The sequence below is a fragment of the Podarcis pityusensis genome (assembly GCF_964106645.2).
Source record: "Podarcis pityusensis genome assembly, chromosome: 12".
Taxonomy (NCBI): Eukaryota; Metazoa; Chordata; class Lepidosauria; order Squamata; family Lacertidae; genus Podarcis; species Podarcis pityusensis.
In genome coordinates, this window is record NC_138037.1 from 26,123,650 (window position 1) to 26,140,241 (window position 16,592).

The 16,592-nt window shown below is 42.8% G+C and overlaps 2 protein-coding genes across 4 annotated transcripts in view; one reads left to right on the forward strand and one right to left on the reverse strand.

The window, feature by feature from the left end:
• Positions 1 to 16,592, reverse strand: part of STEAP4 (STEAP4 metalloreductase) — a 224,414-nt gene that overhangs the window by 164,263 nt on the left and 43,559 nt on the right. The window lies entirely within an intron of this gene.
• Positions 1 to 16,592, forward strand: part of ZNF804B (zinc finger protein 804B) — a 294,257-nt gene that overhangs the window by 131,319 nt on the left and 146,346 nt on the right. The gene's annotated exons all lie outside the window — the stretch shown is intronic.

Sequence of the window (16,592 nt, forward strand, 5' to 3'; positions counted from 1 at the left end):
GGGAGTGGTTGTGGCCGGGAGCCGGACTCCGCGTCAAGCAGGGGGCATTTGCCCCCTGCCTCCCACCCACCTGGCTGGCGCCCACGCCCTCGGCCAGGCACCCAACCAGGTGCCTTCAAGGGGGCGTGTACAGCAGCCTAAATTGCTGCGGTGCCAGCCTCCAGCCCTCACTTTTTGTTGTCCCGTCGCGAGTCACCCACCCTCCACTCCCTTAGAGCAGGGTTTCCAGTTTTCTTTTGGCCTTGCTATGGACCTTAGGTTGGTCGCCCTGGTTGTCTGGGGGGCCTGGTAGGAATTTTTCCATTTGGCATTAGGCCTTTTGGTTTTTTCGCCTACCTCGTAGCAATCGTCACAACTTTTGTGGTATTGGTGGGTAGGTTAGGCATTGGAATAATGTGTTGTGGTGTCGAAGGGCTAGGTGTGGCCATCGCCTGCGCCTTCAATTTTTGGGTATTCCGTTAAAGGAATCCGGTGGTCGTGTATTCTGTCTGATGCCTGCTTGGCGGGAGGCCAAGGCACAACCCTCGGTGACATCAGGGGAGAGCTTATAGTTGGATTAGCATCAACAGGCTCCACCTACTGGTGAATAAACCCCCTTTGTTTTTTAGACTCACCCCTCTCCGAGTGGGTGGAGTCAGCTGACATAATCCAATGCCTAAGCCAATACCTTTTCACTTGCGAATTAAGTTTGTAACCAGAGGTACCACTGTATTTGGAAAAAGATAAAGCCAAGTGTTAAATGTTGTTGTGCTGTTGTAGGGAAAGCAAAACGTTACAGGTTGGTGTAATTTATCAAGTGGGAAACAAAAATACAGATAACCTTGTTCAAAACTGCCAAGTTCTGGAAACTTAAAAATAAAATTCCACTGTCCTGGTTTTTCCCCCCATTTTAGAAAATGTCACTATTGTATTGAGTCTTAATGTAAGACTCAGTTTTAAGAGTAAATGAGACATTTGATTTCAAACAAATTATAAGGAAAGCCATGACAGGAAGTTACCACTTTCTAGAAATGTATAGATTTTGGTTCAAATATGTTTATATTAGAATTCCAGTGACATAGTCTTTAAAGGTTATTGTAAAGTGCGACATTTAAAAAGGAAAGTTCATTGCTTTAAAACATAGATGTGGAACGAAGCTTTCTTCCTAAAACTTTTAAACTGTAGGTGTAAATGCTAAGGCTGTAATCTAGAAGTACTTTAAGTGGCTTCAAATTTGTGGTTCTAACTTTACCCAGACAGCTACATTCAACAAGATAACCAGGTGGAATGGGGTGATTTCATGAACATAGCCGCAACTGTCTATTTGCGTAAAGGTCTGTGCTTCGTTTCGTTTATTGCAAGATAAAGCAAAACGAGATGTTAAGGTGGCTTTAAATATATGATACTTAATAAAGCTGTGCCAGCATCTAGTTTGGTGCTCTGGATGTATAATCTAGAGATTATACATACCATGCTGGCCCCCACAATGAGTGGAACAGCATCAGCCAATGTGGGCTGCATGTATTACAGTGATTGCATGCATTCTTCAAGTTCCTTTGAAGACCCTCTGAATAAGTTTTCCTTGATATGCTCCTTAGCTCTAAGCAGAGAATTCACTTTAATGTTTTTTGACCATCCAAAGTCTGAATTTAACATAGGAGATGCACTTGAAATCTGGGAAGGAAAAGAAAACCACTTCACTGAAGCAAACAAAATATGGAACTTTTCAGTCTTGGCGTAGTACACTTTGTACATTGGTGTAAGCCTATTAATATTAGCCAGGCACCTCCATCATACAGTTTTTGATTCCTGTTTAAAAACTTTTTTCTTTAAGCAAGCCTACCCAGACATGCAATTTTATTATGTATATTTGGTTTTTTCCAAAAAACCAAACCAAAACACAAAACTGTTGTTTTTTATCCATATTTTGATAGTTTTATCATGTCTACTGTTTTTAATTGCTGTTTGAATTGCTGTTTTTGATTCATTTTATACAATTTCCAGTAAACTTCTTAGTTTTTTAATCAAGCAGTGTATAAACAGTAGATATGTTTATTGCTGAACGAACAATGCAACTTTCAGCCCAGTCCTATGCATGTGTATTCCGAAGTGTGTCACATTTAATTAATTTGGTCTTACTTCCAAGTAAGTGTACACAGGATTACAACCTCTGGAACATAAAATCCTTGTTGACAAGATCCAGTTATTCCACCATTCTGGTCTGCTGCTATTTCCATTGGGTCGAAAATGTGCCAATTTTTGGTGAACATCAGAGCCCTTCCCCCTTGTTTACCATTCCATCTGCAACTCAATATGAAATTGTATGCTGTCCCTACTTGCCCCATGCTGCCAGTGAAATCATGAATGCTCAGCATCTGGCAAGAAAGAGAAAATGTACAATGAATTGTTTCCGTTATGCCTTGCTGCATTTTTCAGCAGTGTTCCTTTACTACAGAGTGCTTTGCGCGAGCACTACCAAGTGCAAACACACTTATTGCATGTTTGCAGCACTAGGCTTCAGTTAATATTATATCCACTCCTTCAGGCAGGGGTTGTTGCATTGATCATCTCCAGGATACTGTGTATGTTAGCCTGGATGACAAGTGTTGTTTAGTCATTTGATTGCTCCAATCTTAAGTTTTACCTGGGTCTCCCATGTAGTTGTAGGGCATAGTTAAGCAAAGAAGTATTTCAGATTGTTCCTGCTACTCATGCAGCATAATAGTGTCTGTCTATGAAACTGACCTCCTGACACTTCTTTCCCAGACTCCTGGAACCCACAGGGTAAACACTGGTGTCCAGAATTGTTTCTTTTCCCTTCAGGCAGGCTGAGATGCTCTGAATGACACGGCTTAGGGCAATGTGTGTGCTGGATTCCTAGCTGAATTCAAGATGTGAACATTTTTGCATATCACTCTTCTACCCCCTTTCTGCTGCCACAGCAGTACTCTGACCTTGATTGTCAGAATCCTCAGTGGATTTAGACCTAGGAATGCCCACAGAGTCACCAAGTTAACGGTCCTTCTCTTGGGATACAAAGCTCAGATCTTATTACATGAAGATTTAAGGGGCAGAAATAAAGCATTGGTTGAAAAGAAAATTTTTCAAAGCCTAACAACAGCATTCAAACACTAAATTCCCTTTGGCTTTCAACTGAACTTTGGTTCTTAATGCATCAGGAGACTTTGGATAGCTGCCATGACAGATCTCACTTTGTGGTGTTGAATATTTCAGAAGAATTCAAAATTCATGCTCAAAACAGATAACTGAGATTGTTGTTGTTAATCCAAAAAGAGAGAGAAAATATAATGGGAGGTATTCAGTTATTGCATCCTGTTAGGTCAAGGATTTGCACTTGTTCAGCAGGACTTTCCCCTTACTTGCCACTATATCAAGGGTGCCAACTCATGGGGGCTGAGCTCTTTTGACCCCCCCCCCCAATATTTTTTGGGGGGCAGGCCCAGAGCAGAGCTAGCTGCTCTGGCACCCAGAGCAGCGAACATGCTGTGCACCTGGGGGTGGGGCTAGCCCACAGCAAGCAGCGAGCGTCCCAGGGGGGCGGGGTGGTGATGTCATCCCCCCTCAGGGATGACATCCAGGGTGCGCCACACCCACTGCACCCCCTTCCTCCGCCAGTGGGCAGGTCCCCTAATGTCCCAAAAAATCAGGGTGCAGAGGAGGCTGAGCATGGAGCCAAGCACAGCGTGGCTGGCTCCTTCTCTGCCTCCTCCTGCCATAGAGGGGAAGGACAGTTGAAGCAGCTCCTTGCTGGAGGCAGCGGCAGCAGCAAGAACAACAGGAGGAGCCACTGGCCATTGAAGCCATGCTGTTGGTGCATTTGGTTTCACCCCCAGCTCCTCCTGATATCCTGATGTTGCACGTGACGCCACACACGCAAGGTCAGCCCCCAATCTCCCTTGTAAGCTGGCACCCCTGCACCCTGTGCATCCTGCGCCCTCCTCAGATCTGCTGGAGAGGGTTGAAGCAAACCCTAGAAGACATTTAGGGGGCACAGGGGGAGAAGATGTAGAGAACACTCCATTGTGTAAGTGGAAATCCTTGTGCTTGAAGGAACAAGAATTAGCACTACTTCAGATTCCACCCAATGGCTTCCTAATTCATGACAGAACAAGCCGGGGCAAGAGTTCTGGGTTAGGCTGTTACAGATCAATACGTTGGAGCAATGTAGGTGTGGTTCTCATGGGAATGTTGCTCTTTGGCTGCATACCAAAGGCCAATTAATGGGAACTTTTATCATATGGATATGGATTTCTGCAGTGCTTGAGCTCATGGTGGAACACTTGGGTGGTTGCTTCAGTGCAAGTCCAGTGCTAACTCAGCTCAGTATCCATCTACTGTGAAACCACCATAAGTTTTTTTGCATCTTAGTGATATTCCAATAAATGTAGGTTAACTTGCAACTTGGAAATACAATAACATGGCTGCGTTGCCAAGAGAGTCAGTCTGCACCTTCATATATCCATTTATCCAGCTGCTACACATTATATCAGGCCCATACAACGTGTGACATGTCAGACATTGAATACAGCCCACCAGCTGCATATGGCATCTCATGATAGCTTCATGAGGCCCAGATATTGAGGTGTATGTGCCAAGAAGATGAAAGGGCGGTGCCAGGATACAGTTTGTTTCCTGCACCAAAAGTAGTGCAGCCCAGCACCAAATTGTGACATGACTGGCTTTTAGTGAACCTGAAAGCTTTTGCAGAGTTTGCCTTTTCACTTCTTTTCCATATGTATCCTGAAAAGTGAGATATATTCAGTGTAAATGTAAGTTTAGTTGAAGAAGTGCCACCACAGGCACACGATGTCTGCAGCCTGGTGTGGGGAGGACCGAGGAAATGAAAACTGGAGGTTGGTATTGGGTTGAATTGGGTCACAACTTCACAGGCTGCCATTAGGACAGGTGTTTTGGCCCATCGGTCCCTGTGTGGACTCCCGGACAGATTCACCCCTCCTGGACCACTTTAATACTCCACTAAAGTGTCAGCCCAATGCCTTATCTGCCAAAGTTGTGACAGTTGCTGTGAGGTAGGCAAAAACCTTCAAGCTGGTCAGTCTACCTGCAGGAAAAAAATCTTCCCTGGCCCCGAATACAACAACCAAATAAACTATAGCAAGGTCCTCACACTGACCTGCCCGGTTGTCTCTGAGTAGGCCCTTAATGGTCTGGGTAGGTGGTAAATCCTGCAATGGGCAGCAAAGAGGGCAGCTCACCCTCCTAAATACTGCGGGAGCAGGTCTGGTCCAGCCTGACGCTTCAGCAACACAGGCCAGTCTGGTTGGTAGTCCAGGCCAGTGGCGTAGCGTGGGGGGTGCAGGGGGGGCCGGCCGCACCGGGCGCAACATCTGGGGGGGGGCGTTCGCCACCTCCGGAGTCGCCGAAGAGCCTCGGGCGCAGGCTGTAGCAGAGCCCCATGTCTCGCGGAACCGACAAGCTGGCAGCGGCTCTCAGCGCTCGCCGCAGTCCCCGTGTGTCAGGGCCGCGGAGGGCGCGCCAGGCAGCCCCTCCTCACAGCCCCGCCGCTGCAGCTGCAGCAGCTGGGCCATGTTGCATTTTCCTCGCCTCTCTGCCCTCCTCCTCCTCCAGGCAAGCGGCGTCGTTTGGGCGGCAGCGCCAGCGGCAACTCACCTCAGATCACCTGACACGGACCCGCCGCCAACCACCGTGGCTACCTTACCGTAAATACCCCAGCCCAGGCAGCAGCAAGAAGAAGCTGGCAGCGGCGGCAGGTTAGGGGTTAGGGGGCGCAAATTACTTGCCTTGCCCCGGGTGCTGACAGCCCACGCTACGCCGCTGGTCCAGGCACAGTCAGGGGAGGTGCCAAGGAACTCTCCCCTCCCCTGACCACATCGGAAGTTGGTGCCCACCTGAGACTGGACAGCAAATGCTCCCCCAAGCTCCAGGTGAGCGGATGTTCAAGCGTGAGACAGTGACAGTAATAGAACTCATCTTGCCCATAAGTCATGTGGGAAATGATGGGATTTTAAAGGGTGCAATCCTATGCTCACTTATCCAGGAATACGTCCCGTGGAACAGACATGTTTAGCATTTCATTGCTACACATGCACATTGTGTTTTCCTGCAAGGAGAGGCTGTGTACTTCTGTGAAGAGTGAGAATCTGTAGGATAGTTGATAGAGCTAATGGAATGGTATAGGCAATTATGGATCTTAAATTTCTGTGAATTGCCCATGTTCTGTAGAAAGGAATGGTCTGGGCCTGTTTAATTATATCTGAAAATGCATGTGATGCTGAAAGTCACTAGACTATTCTTCATTCTACGAGCGAAAGGAAATACTCTGTAATAAAATAAGGGAAGGAGTTTTAAAAATTATTCAGTCGGCTGCAAAAAAAAAAGAAGGAAGAAAACCTCTTCCTAAAATGCAATAAGCTTTTCTGAGATGGCTTGAAATGGTGAAGAGTATAAATTAAGCTCATTTTTTACAGAGCCCACAAATTTTTTTTTAGTGGTGCAGAGAAATACAAATTTACGGCTGTGAGGTCACCCATTCTTTACTTCTGCTGTTTCAGCAGCAGTGTATTTTATGTAAATTCAGCATCATTAAGTGACTTCTTTTTGGATTAAAGACATGAGATTATGGTATCTCTTTACCACATCACTTAGGAAAAAAATTGTATAAGAGAAACATGTTACAGAGTCAAGTGGCTGATTCTGAAGCATAAGCTTCAGGCAACCTACTCAGTTCCCTCTGCAACACAACAAAGGACCCGAAGACTGTAATTTTTATGGCTGACAAAATATGTAAAACCTTACAGTATTTATTATAAATCGCTTTCTTCTAGACAGCCAGAATCATTCTAACAGTCAAAAATCTGTGAAGCAGAACAAAGAACCTGAAAGCTCCAACTATTAAAAAAAAGCCTAGCTTTCCCCCCGTTAGACAACTCAAGTTGGCAAAGTACATTCTGAATAAATGGGTATGCCAGGACAATTTGTCATTGTTAAATGCTTTCTCTGGAACTTTTTAAAGTAGCTTTTTCCAATATTGTAACTTTATTAGCGGTATTACCTGCTGATCATTATTACTGGGAAATATGTTTTGTGCATATTGCAGGTGCTATTAGGTCTTTTTTCCACTCTATTGTGAACAATTGGGCACAGCGGGCCCTGCCTGTCTGTCATATTTATAGTAGTTAGATTTGAATGTGTTGAATTTTGCCATTTGCTCAGGTTTTTGATGCATCATTGTGTGACTGACCTAAAACACAGAAATGAGGCCCTAATTTATTTAGTTTGCTTATTTGAATGTTTCCTATCTTTGCTGTGCAATACATATTTTTAAAGCTTCCAATATAAAAAACAAAAAACAACAGAATTAAAACAAAACTAATAAACAAATTATTGCAGAAAGGAGCAGCAGTGAAACCAGATAAAAGCAGTTTTTTTAAAACCACAGATGTCAAAAGACTTAGAAGAATAAAAAGGGTTTCACCTGGTGCTTTTTAATTCCTTTAAAGGAGCATTCCTTTATCTTCTTGCCACAGCAGCTGGGTGCTTCTTTAAAAGGTTTCATTTTATTCAATTCATCATAAAAGAATTATATTAATATGGTTGATTGGAAGAAATTAGAAGCCAGTCCAAGAAAGATATCACTTAGCTTCCTATTCTCTATGACTAACCAAAATAATAATCATAATAAGGATGATGATGAATGTAGAAGTCTAAACTTTAAGCTTATATTTTTAGATATTTCACCTGGCAAAGCAATTGAAATATGGTCTGTTTTCTTCCCTTGCTCTTAAATACTGCATTATGAATTGCTTGTATGCTTAATGTAATAAAAATGTATGCAGTCTTCCTTGTCAAGTACTACAAGATAAACATCTTAACCCACTCCACACAGACACTTTCAGTTCTTGATAAATTTTATAACTGGCTGAATAATGTCTGGGCTACAGCAGCAGAGGAGAAACTCTTTTTCAGCACCAGAGCTGATCCTTGCAGGCAACTTTTTGAGGGTGCCAAGCCAGCGGTAGGTGAGACCAGAAGCAAAATGCGGGTGGGGCAACAGATGGAATGCTTACTTTTGTACAGTCGGCTGCTCACAAGACAGGTATCTTTAAATACGCTATATGTGGGGCTACCTTTGAAGGTGACCCAGAAACTACAACTAATCCAGAATGCGGCAGCTAGACTGGTGACTGGGAGTGGCTGCCGAGACCATATAACACCGGTCTTGAAAGACCTACACTGGCTCCCAGTAGGTTTCCAAGCACAATTCAAAGTGTTGGTGCTGACCTTTAAAGCCCTAAACGGCCTCGGTCCAGTATACCTGAAGGAGCGTCTCCACCTCCATCGTTTTGCCCAGACACTGAGGTCCAGCACTGAGGGCCTTCTGGAGGTTCCCTCACTGCGAGAAGCCAAGTTACAGGGAACCAGGCAGAGGGCCTTCTCGGTAGTGGCACCCACCCTGTAGAATGCCCTCCCACCAGATGTCAAAGAGAAAAATAACTACCAAACTTTTAGAAGACATCTGAAGGCAGCCCTGTTTAGGGAAGCTTTTAATGTTTAATAGGTTATTGTATTTTAGTGTTCTGTTGGAAGCCACCCAGAGTGGCTGGGGAAACCCAGCCAGATGGGCGGGGTATTAATAATAATAATAATAATAATAATAATAATAAACCCAGAAATGTTCAGGGACAGACATTGGTCTTTCCAATTTCAGCAGCACCCTGTGCGAAGCCAGAATTAGTACCCCCCTCCCCCAACCTCTCGACTTCCGTTCTGCTCAATTCACAACGTTGTACTTGTGGTGCCCTGCAGCGTCCCCAGGACCCACACTCAGAGTTGGCAGAAACAGTTGCACTGCCCTCAATCCACCTCTGAGATGTTTTTGTTTTTCTGAGCATTTGGACCACACCAATGATACAGGATGATAATGCCCAATCTGTTTTAATATGCTTTTGTAATTGTACTATTGTGTGTGTGTTTTTTAGTTGGTTGTAAATCGGCTCTGGACTTTTAGTGGGAAGCAATATATGAATTATAATAAAACTAAACCAAATTAACAGATTGCACAAGCTGGGATTTTTTTTTCTTGCGGAGGGAATCAGGTGAAAACAGAGAGCCAATCCTGTGTCAGTTGTCTAATAGAAAACTCTCTGCTTCAGTCTGGACACTAGATATTGCTGAGAGAGGCTTCCAGGTTATTCTGCCAAGGTACTGATTTTCTGCCTGCCTGACCAATTACTGTCTCGCTGGTGCTGGCTTGCTGATCTGTCATAAGGCACTAGTCTGCCCTTGGGCTTTGGTTTTTGACAAGTTGTTACTCATTTATTATTGCAGGGGATCTGGATGTGTTTGGTCAAGGAAGCTCTTCTGCTGTCAGGATATTGCATGTCCCAAGAGCTCAAACTTCTCTGTGTGGCTTTGCTGGGAAAACTAAACTTCTAATTTCGCTGCACACACATGCACTGTGATGGGTGCTGTGTAGTGTGGTTTTGTGAGAATCCAGGGTACCTGTTAGGTATGGTCTACGAGGTGCATCATACACACAATCCTTTGATTGTTTAAATTCAGTTTAATGAAACTAGTCAAACGCCTCAACATCACATGCAGTTACTTGAGGAATAAGTTCCACCAAAATTTGTTGTTGTTGTTGTTTAGTCGTTTAGTTGTGTCCAACTCTTCGTGACCCCATGGACCAGAGCACGCCAGGCACTTCTGTCTTCCACTGCCTCCCGCAGTTTGGTCAGGCTCATGTCCGTAGCTTCGAGAACACTGTCCAGCCATCTCGTCCTCTGTCGTCCCCTTCTCCTTATGCCCTCCATCTTTCCCAACATCAGGGTCTTTTCCAGGGAGTCTTCTCTTCTCATGAGGTGGCCAAAATATTGGAGTCTCAGCTTCAGGATCTGTCCTTCCAGTGAGCACTCAGGGCTGATTAGCAGGGAATAACTGTTATTCCAGCTATTAGAAATAAATGGCTTTTTATAGCAGGTTGTGAATTTGCATATTAGGATAGAGGGGTAGGAAAACTATGTGGAAAAACTCTGAACAAAGTCTAACTGTTCAACACTCTGTTCTGCTTTCCTTTCTTGCAGATCCTGGGAGAAGCCATCAAAAAATAAAGGCTTTCTCTTGAATTCTTCTCCTCTTATGATTTAAACTAGTAGAGTCTTCAGTTATCCTTCTTGTCCTCAGTTATCTTTCCCTTAAGAATTCAGAAAACCCAACCTCTCCTTATTATACTTTCCTTATTATACTTTCCTCATTTTGCTACAAGCTTAATGCTTCGGAGTCACTCTGAAATATATTTACCCTGCATTTGCTTTCCTTTGTCTTTGCCTCTGTCCTGCACTCATTTCTGTCCTTAGCCCATACATCCAAGTTGACCATACAGAATATCTGAGACCATTACACAATAATGTGAAGATCTGCACAAAATGGTATAGAAATAATAATAATAATAATAATAATAATAATAATAAGCAGGTTCTTATCAACTTCTCTTTATCTTCATAGTTTATGAAAATGCTGAATCAAATGATATTAATTCATGTTGATAATAGGCATTAAGTGGAAACAGGGCAAGACAAGGACTTCATCTCATGGTATTACTGCTTGTATAAACCCAGAGGAGGAATATTAGAGAATTAGTCAGTCATTTTGGGTCATTCTCCTTGAGTAACCAACTGGAAGGTTTGTTCTGAAACTTCTGAACCCCCTGCATGCAATATGAAGAGAAACTTCTCATCATAACAGGCAATGCCTATATATGATCCTACTTAGCAGTCTTCCAGAGTTCTGTAAATGGGAAAATGTTTTGCAAAAAATGAAAATATAGGAACATACCACAGCAGGTCCACTTAAATGTCCAAACATATAATTGCTCAAAGACCAGTTATCCAGGAACATTTTGAAATATTAAATTCAGTGAAAGAAATAACAGGACAAGCACCTAAGTTTGTTCCTGTCAAAAGCTTCTTCTTTTTAAAATGATTTTTAGTGATAGTCTTATCACAACATGACAGCACAGATTTCTCCAAGGAGTACAAAAAGACTGAGGAGTTGAGCTTTAAGTTCATCATCTGCAAGTTTTAAGTCCATTCATGTTGTCATTCTCAAGTTCTGTGTGCTTCTAAATAGGAGTGGTCTGTAAAGGGATAAAACATGTTTTTTTAAAAGAAAAAGAAAAAAGCGAATTTATGTTTTTGTAAGTTTGGATACTTTCCAAACAGATGAAAGAGTGTGTTTGGTTTCTGCTTGCTCTCTATGGAGAGTAGGGTGTAAAATTGTACCAAATTGCCAATAGACTTTCATTTCTTACTCAGCAGGGCTACCCCACTGATGTTTCAGACAAAAATCAGCTTAATTAAATTGGCAAAACTCTCCTTTAGAGATGGTAGGGACTAAATATTTTAATGTAAAGTGTCTGCTAAACTAAACACAGAGAGCTCGCTTCAAGATAAGCAGGCCTCCATTTTAATATCTTACTGGTTTGGATTGATTTGAGCACTACCAATTTACTTTGATATGTGACAACCTGAGTCTGAAGAGGTAAGGGAAATTTGAGGGGGTAAGTCTGTGAAACATAAAAATGGCTGCTTCATATATAAATGTGGTAAAGATTGGTGATGTGGAAGATCATTTTGTGGTTGTTTTAACAGTATGTTGTGATTTCAACAGTTTATTAATCGTTATAGAACTATCTGAGTTCCAGATAATATGTCATAAACAGTCTGTTGCAGTTTGCCAAGGTTCTGTTCTGCATAAGTGACACTAACTAATATCATTATATCTTCCCCCTTTATCTAATTATCTTCAAGTAATATATCATAATCTACAATTAATAGAAACAACAGCAAACAGTGTGGTGTAGTGGTTAAGAGCGGTAGTCTCGTAATCTGGCGAACCGGGTTCGCGTCTCCGCTCCTCCACATGCAGCTGCTGGGTGACCTTGGGCCAGTCATACTTCTTTGAAGTCTCTCAGCCCCACTCACCCCACAGAGTGTTTGTTGTGGGGGAGGAAGGGAAAGGAGAATGTTAGCCGCTTTGAGACTCCTTAAAGGGAGTGAAAGGCGGGATATCAAATCCAAACTCTTCTTCTTCTTCTTCATCTTCTTCTAAATGTACAGACTATGAACCATTCAGCATACTCTACATTATTTTTGGTGTGTTGCTTGTGATACTCCAAGGTATTGCATATCCACTAGTTGTTTTCCATTAGTTGAGGAACAGGTGTGAGATTCAGCAAGGAAAGCATATTTTTTCTGCACAGTCATCCACTCCCCCCTTCTGTCTCATAAATATGTGGAGTAACAAAGGTTGGATGAATCTGTCTGTCCTTGGATTTTCTCAGTTTCTCATTTTTCCAATCTTAAATTCAGTTTACCACATTTCTGCACCAGTTTGCAATTTTTTTAAATGTCATCACAAGAATTTGTCATCATTTCAGTGCACATATTCTTCTAATATACACATTTTTGCGTGCATTTTCAGTAATATATGCATGTTCATGCCCACTTACTTTGCTTGGAGAAGTGCTTAGTAAAATTTGGGGAAGTGCGAATTTTGTAGGGTAGCTGCATTTTGATTTCATTTTGTTGCAGAGCATATAAATTTTGCATTGAAGTGCAAACCGACACTAATTTCTCCCCATCCTCCTCCTTTGCTGTTTGATCTCTTCAACACTTCCCATTATACATTCTTATTCCATCTTGTGTCTGTAATAATCTGGGTGTGCAGTCCTATGATATGATGTTTTCTTTTGTTTCCGTGTTGCATATCACCTCGTCTATCTACTGATTAACTTTACTGTATTCACTATTACCAGGCTGCAACTCCCTTCATCAGCTACGAAACACTTTGCAGTTGGCTAGCTATATGATTAGATCAGCAATTTGTGGCAAGATTAGGAAATGAAACAGGAAGGAGAGACCAAACTCCCTTAAAAACATTCTGTTTGGGTAGGACAAATGTTCATGGTGGTGGAAGAAGAGTGTCATATTAGGAGACTCCCTGCCAACCTACCTGCATTTATTTAAATGAAGAGAGGCTATAAACCACTTCACACATTCATCATATGAAAGGGTGTCCGTCCATTTGACTAAATGGAAGCTGTGCTCCATCTTCTATCATTGTATCTTCGGCAAAGTTCTGAAAGAATAACTGGCTGTGCTCATGGAGATTCTTCCTCATGAGCTGGAACCTCAATTGCACAGGACTGCAGTTGCATTGAGGAACCTCCCATGAGTGCAATCAGCTTTCCCTAATGTAGCAAATGGATGTTTCGCTGCCCATTTCCTTGTAATCTATTATCGCCATTTTGGACTTCCCTTCTTCTCCATGCTTTTCTTTCTCGCTTAAAAACAACGCTGTTGAACAATTCATTAGATTTGAGTTGTGTGTTTGGAGCAGTTTGGAGTCAGCCAGGAACCAGGAGGTGGGGGACAAAGAGCAATTAGGATCAAGAGACACTGGAGCTCAGGTAGGATTTTTTTGTCTCAAGTTCCACTGAAACAGGAAGCCCCCTTGTGCTCCATCCTACCCAGGAGGAATCAATGGCCAGCCTGAGTGGAGTCAGTCTGGAACGTTGTTCACTGAGAAGCTGTGGTGATGCAACTCACCAGATGGGGCAGTGGTCAATAGTTCTTGACACTATTGGATGCCATACTGTGTGCTTCCTTAGTTATAGTGTGGATGGCTATTGGGGGTGTCAAGAACGATACTGTAAATATGTCTTTTTCATTTTGAGCAATAGATGCTGTTAGTAAAGGTAAAGGGACCCCTGACTGTTAGGTCCAATCGCAGACGACTCTGGGGTTGCGGCGCTCATCTCGCTTTATTGGCCGAGGGAGCTGGCGTACAGCTTCCGGGTCATGTGGCCAGCATGACTAAGCTGCTTCTGGCGAACCCGAGCAGCGCACGGAAATGCCGTTTACCTTCCCGCCGGAGCGGTACCTATTTGCACTTTGACGTGCCTTCGAACTGCTAGGTTGGTTAGGAGCAGGGACCGAGCAACGGGAGCTCACCCCGTCGTGGGGATTCGAACCACCGACCTTCTGATCAGTAAGCCCTAGGCTCAGTGGTTTAGACCACAGCGCCACCCGCGTTCCGATGCTGTTAGTAGTATGGTCCAAACCGTTGTTACTGTGTGTACATCCAACACATGCAGTGCAACTGGGCAGTCCATAACAGTAGTTGGATTGTACCCCATGTACCTTATTTTGTGAAAGTTCTTGCAATCAGAACATTGCATTACGGCCAGATATGTATAGTGCTAAAAACTGAGAAATTACTTTATCTACTGAGGTTTTCATTGAACTCAGAAAGGTACTTCCCCAGTGATGAAAATCAAAGCAACCTTTCTCACAACACTGGAGAGATGACATAATAGGTAAGCTTTTGAAAAATTTTATGTGAAGAATTTAGATAATCAATACCACATCATTCCACTTGATAGAGAATTCACAGGCAGCACCTTCTGCTTCAAAGGCACAAGGCTTCTTTGAAAAGTAAAGAACTAGCATGACTGTAGATAACTTCCTTTTTGTCCAGCAAGAGAACCTCCAATCTACCAGATTTATCTGATTTGAAATTTTATTGAACTGCCTAGCTGAAGTGCTGTCTGAATGGCAGTTCAGTCACTTAGTCAGAAAAGAATGGCAAGGGCAAAATAGATTTTTTTAAAAAAATGTTCACTGGCTTTAAAGTTTGAGCCCCAAAAGTAGTTTGAGTGAATCACACCAATCTTGAAATAATTTATGAATGATATGTGGAAATGCAGAATCTCAATTGCTGGTGGAATGATAGGGCCCTTGATCTCAAAGGGGCCCCAAAAGTGACTGCAGTTCACATTGCTGCTTTTTTTTTCAAGGGACTAGTAGACCCAATTTAAGTTGCACAACTCAAATTGATTATTTTTGTGTGTATATATTTCAACAATCCCAAAATTTGAGAGTCAGTAAGTAGTACAGATGTAAAAGTGTGGTGATCTGTCATGGAACAACCCCATTAACGAAGACAACAGTGGTTACTCAGACTTCATTGCTGGTTGTGCAGGAGCCCCCATGACAGTTCAAGCTTCAGTCCCCCCCCCAAAAAGTCCGCCACTGATAGCCCCCTACAAATTTCTGATAAGAGTGGAGTGAACATTGTGGATGGGGAGTGGCACTGCGGCCACAGAGTCTTCCCCAGCCTACATTTGATTATTAGAATGTCTACATGTGGGGTCTGCAGCAAAATGTTGCAATGTATAATGCTCCTGTTCAGGATCTCTTCACGATTTTCCTCCCCGCTCCCCGTCAGTTGGTAATCTCTGTTCCACTGAGCACATTTAATCCTCACTGGGCTGATTTGATTGGAGGGGAAGGGTGTGTGAAAGGGACATTCCTCAAAGTCTACTGATACCTCGATACCTTTTAGGTGGATTGTGCTGTTTTGATTCTCTGTTTCATATTCTCGCTTGTAGGGAGCCTTTAAACCACAGTTTCTAGGTTCAGACATCATGAGGCATTGGGTGCAAGAAAGTTGTTGAAGTTGGGTGCAAGAAAGAAGTGAGCTGAAAAGCATGGAGAGAGTGAGAGGGTGAACAGCTTGTTTCTAGAATGATAAACCATGGTTTGCAGGTGTTCACCTCTATCCGAAGGGCTGAAATAAATGCAATTTTGGAGGATCATGTTGATGACAGCTAGAAGTATGGAAATATGTAAAACCAGGCACCTTGGGACAATGGGGTGTTGAGGATTAGTAAATTTGGGGTTGCAGCTCCTATATATGTTTGTGTAGATTTGCTCCTGTACATCTCTAAAAAGTTTCCACAGCAGCTCATATAGTTAATTTTTTTGTGTTTCTCAGTGTGGCCCATAGAACATAGCACCAGAGAGTTGCATTTTAGCATCTGATTATAATCTGACAATCCTTACATAATCTGACAGCAGAGGATAACGTTTCAGAATCTTTTGTATCAGTCTCTGTCAACTGGTGATGGCGTTAACAAAATCTTCTGGCTAAACCCCCCCCCCAAAGTATTCCCCTGTGAATAATTTGTACTTATTAACAAACACTTAAAATGCAGGGCTGTTTATTGTTATTGTTATCCATGCCCTATCATTTATGTTTACCAGCGCTCTTAACTTGATGCTCCAATGACATGAGTATAAATCCCTTGTTTTGCTCTTTCTCCTCTACTGAAAACAGTTAGGATTTCTCTTCTTATAAAATAGTAACTTCTGTATATACCCTGCTGTGTAATCCTACACCCAAGTTCAACAGTATATTATTACCTAACAGCTGACTAAACACTACTGGTTTTGTTTACATTCTCTGCTGCTGAGTCAAGAGCAAAGTTGAACCCTTCCAAAAGAAAAAGGGGAAAAAAAAACATTTTTCAAGATTTGCCCATCCTTTTCCAGAGTAAAGACACTGTTATTAAAGCTAGCTCTCAGTAAGGGAAGCTTTGTAGCAGGCTCTTACTATAACATGGTATGCGCAGTGGACTTCTCATGGACAGTGCTCTTGGAGAAAGGGCATAGCTCAATGAAAGAGTGCATGCTTTGCATTCCCCGCCCCACCCCAACTCAGTCTCTGGTATCTACAAGCAAGTCATTGGGGAGACTGCTGTCTGCAAT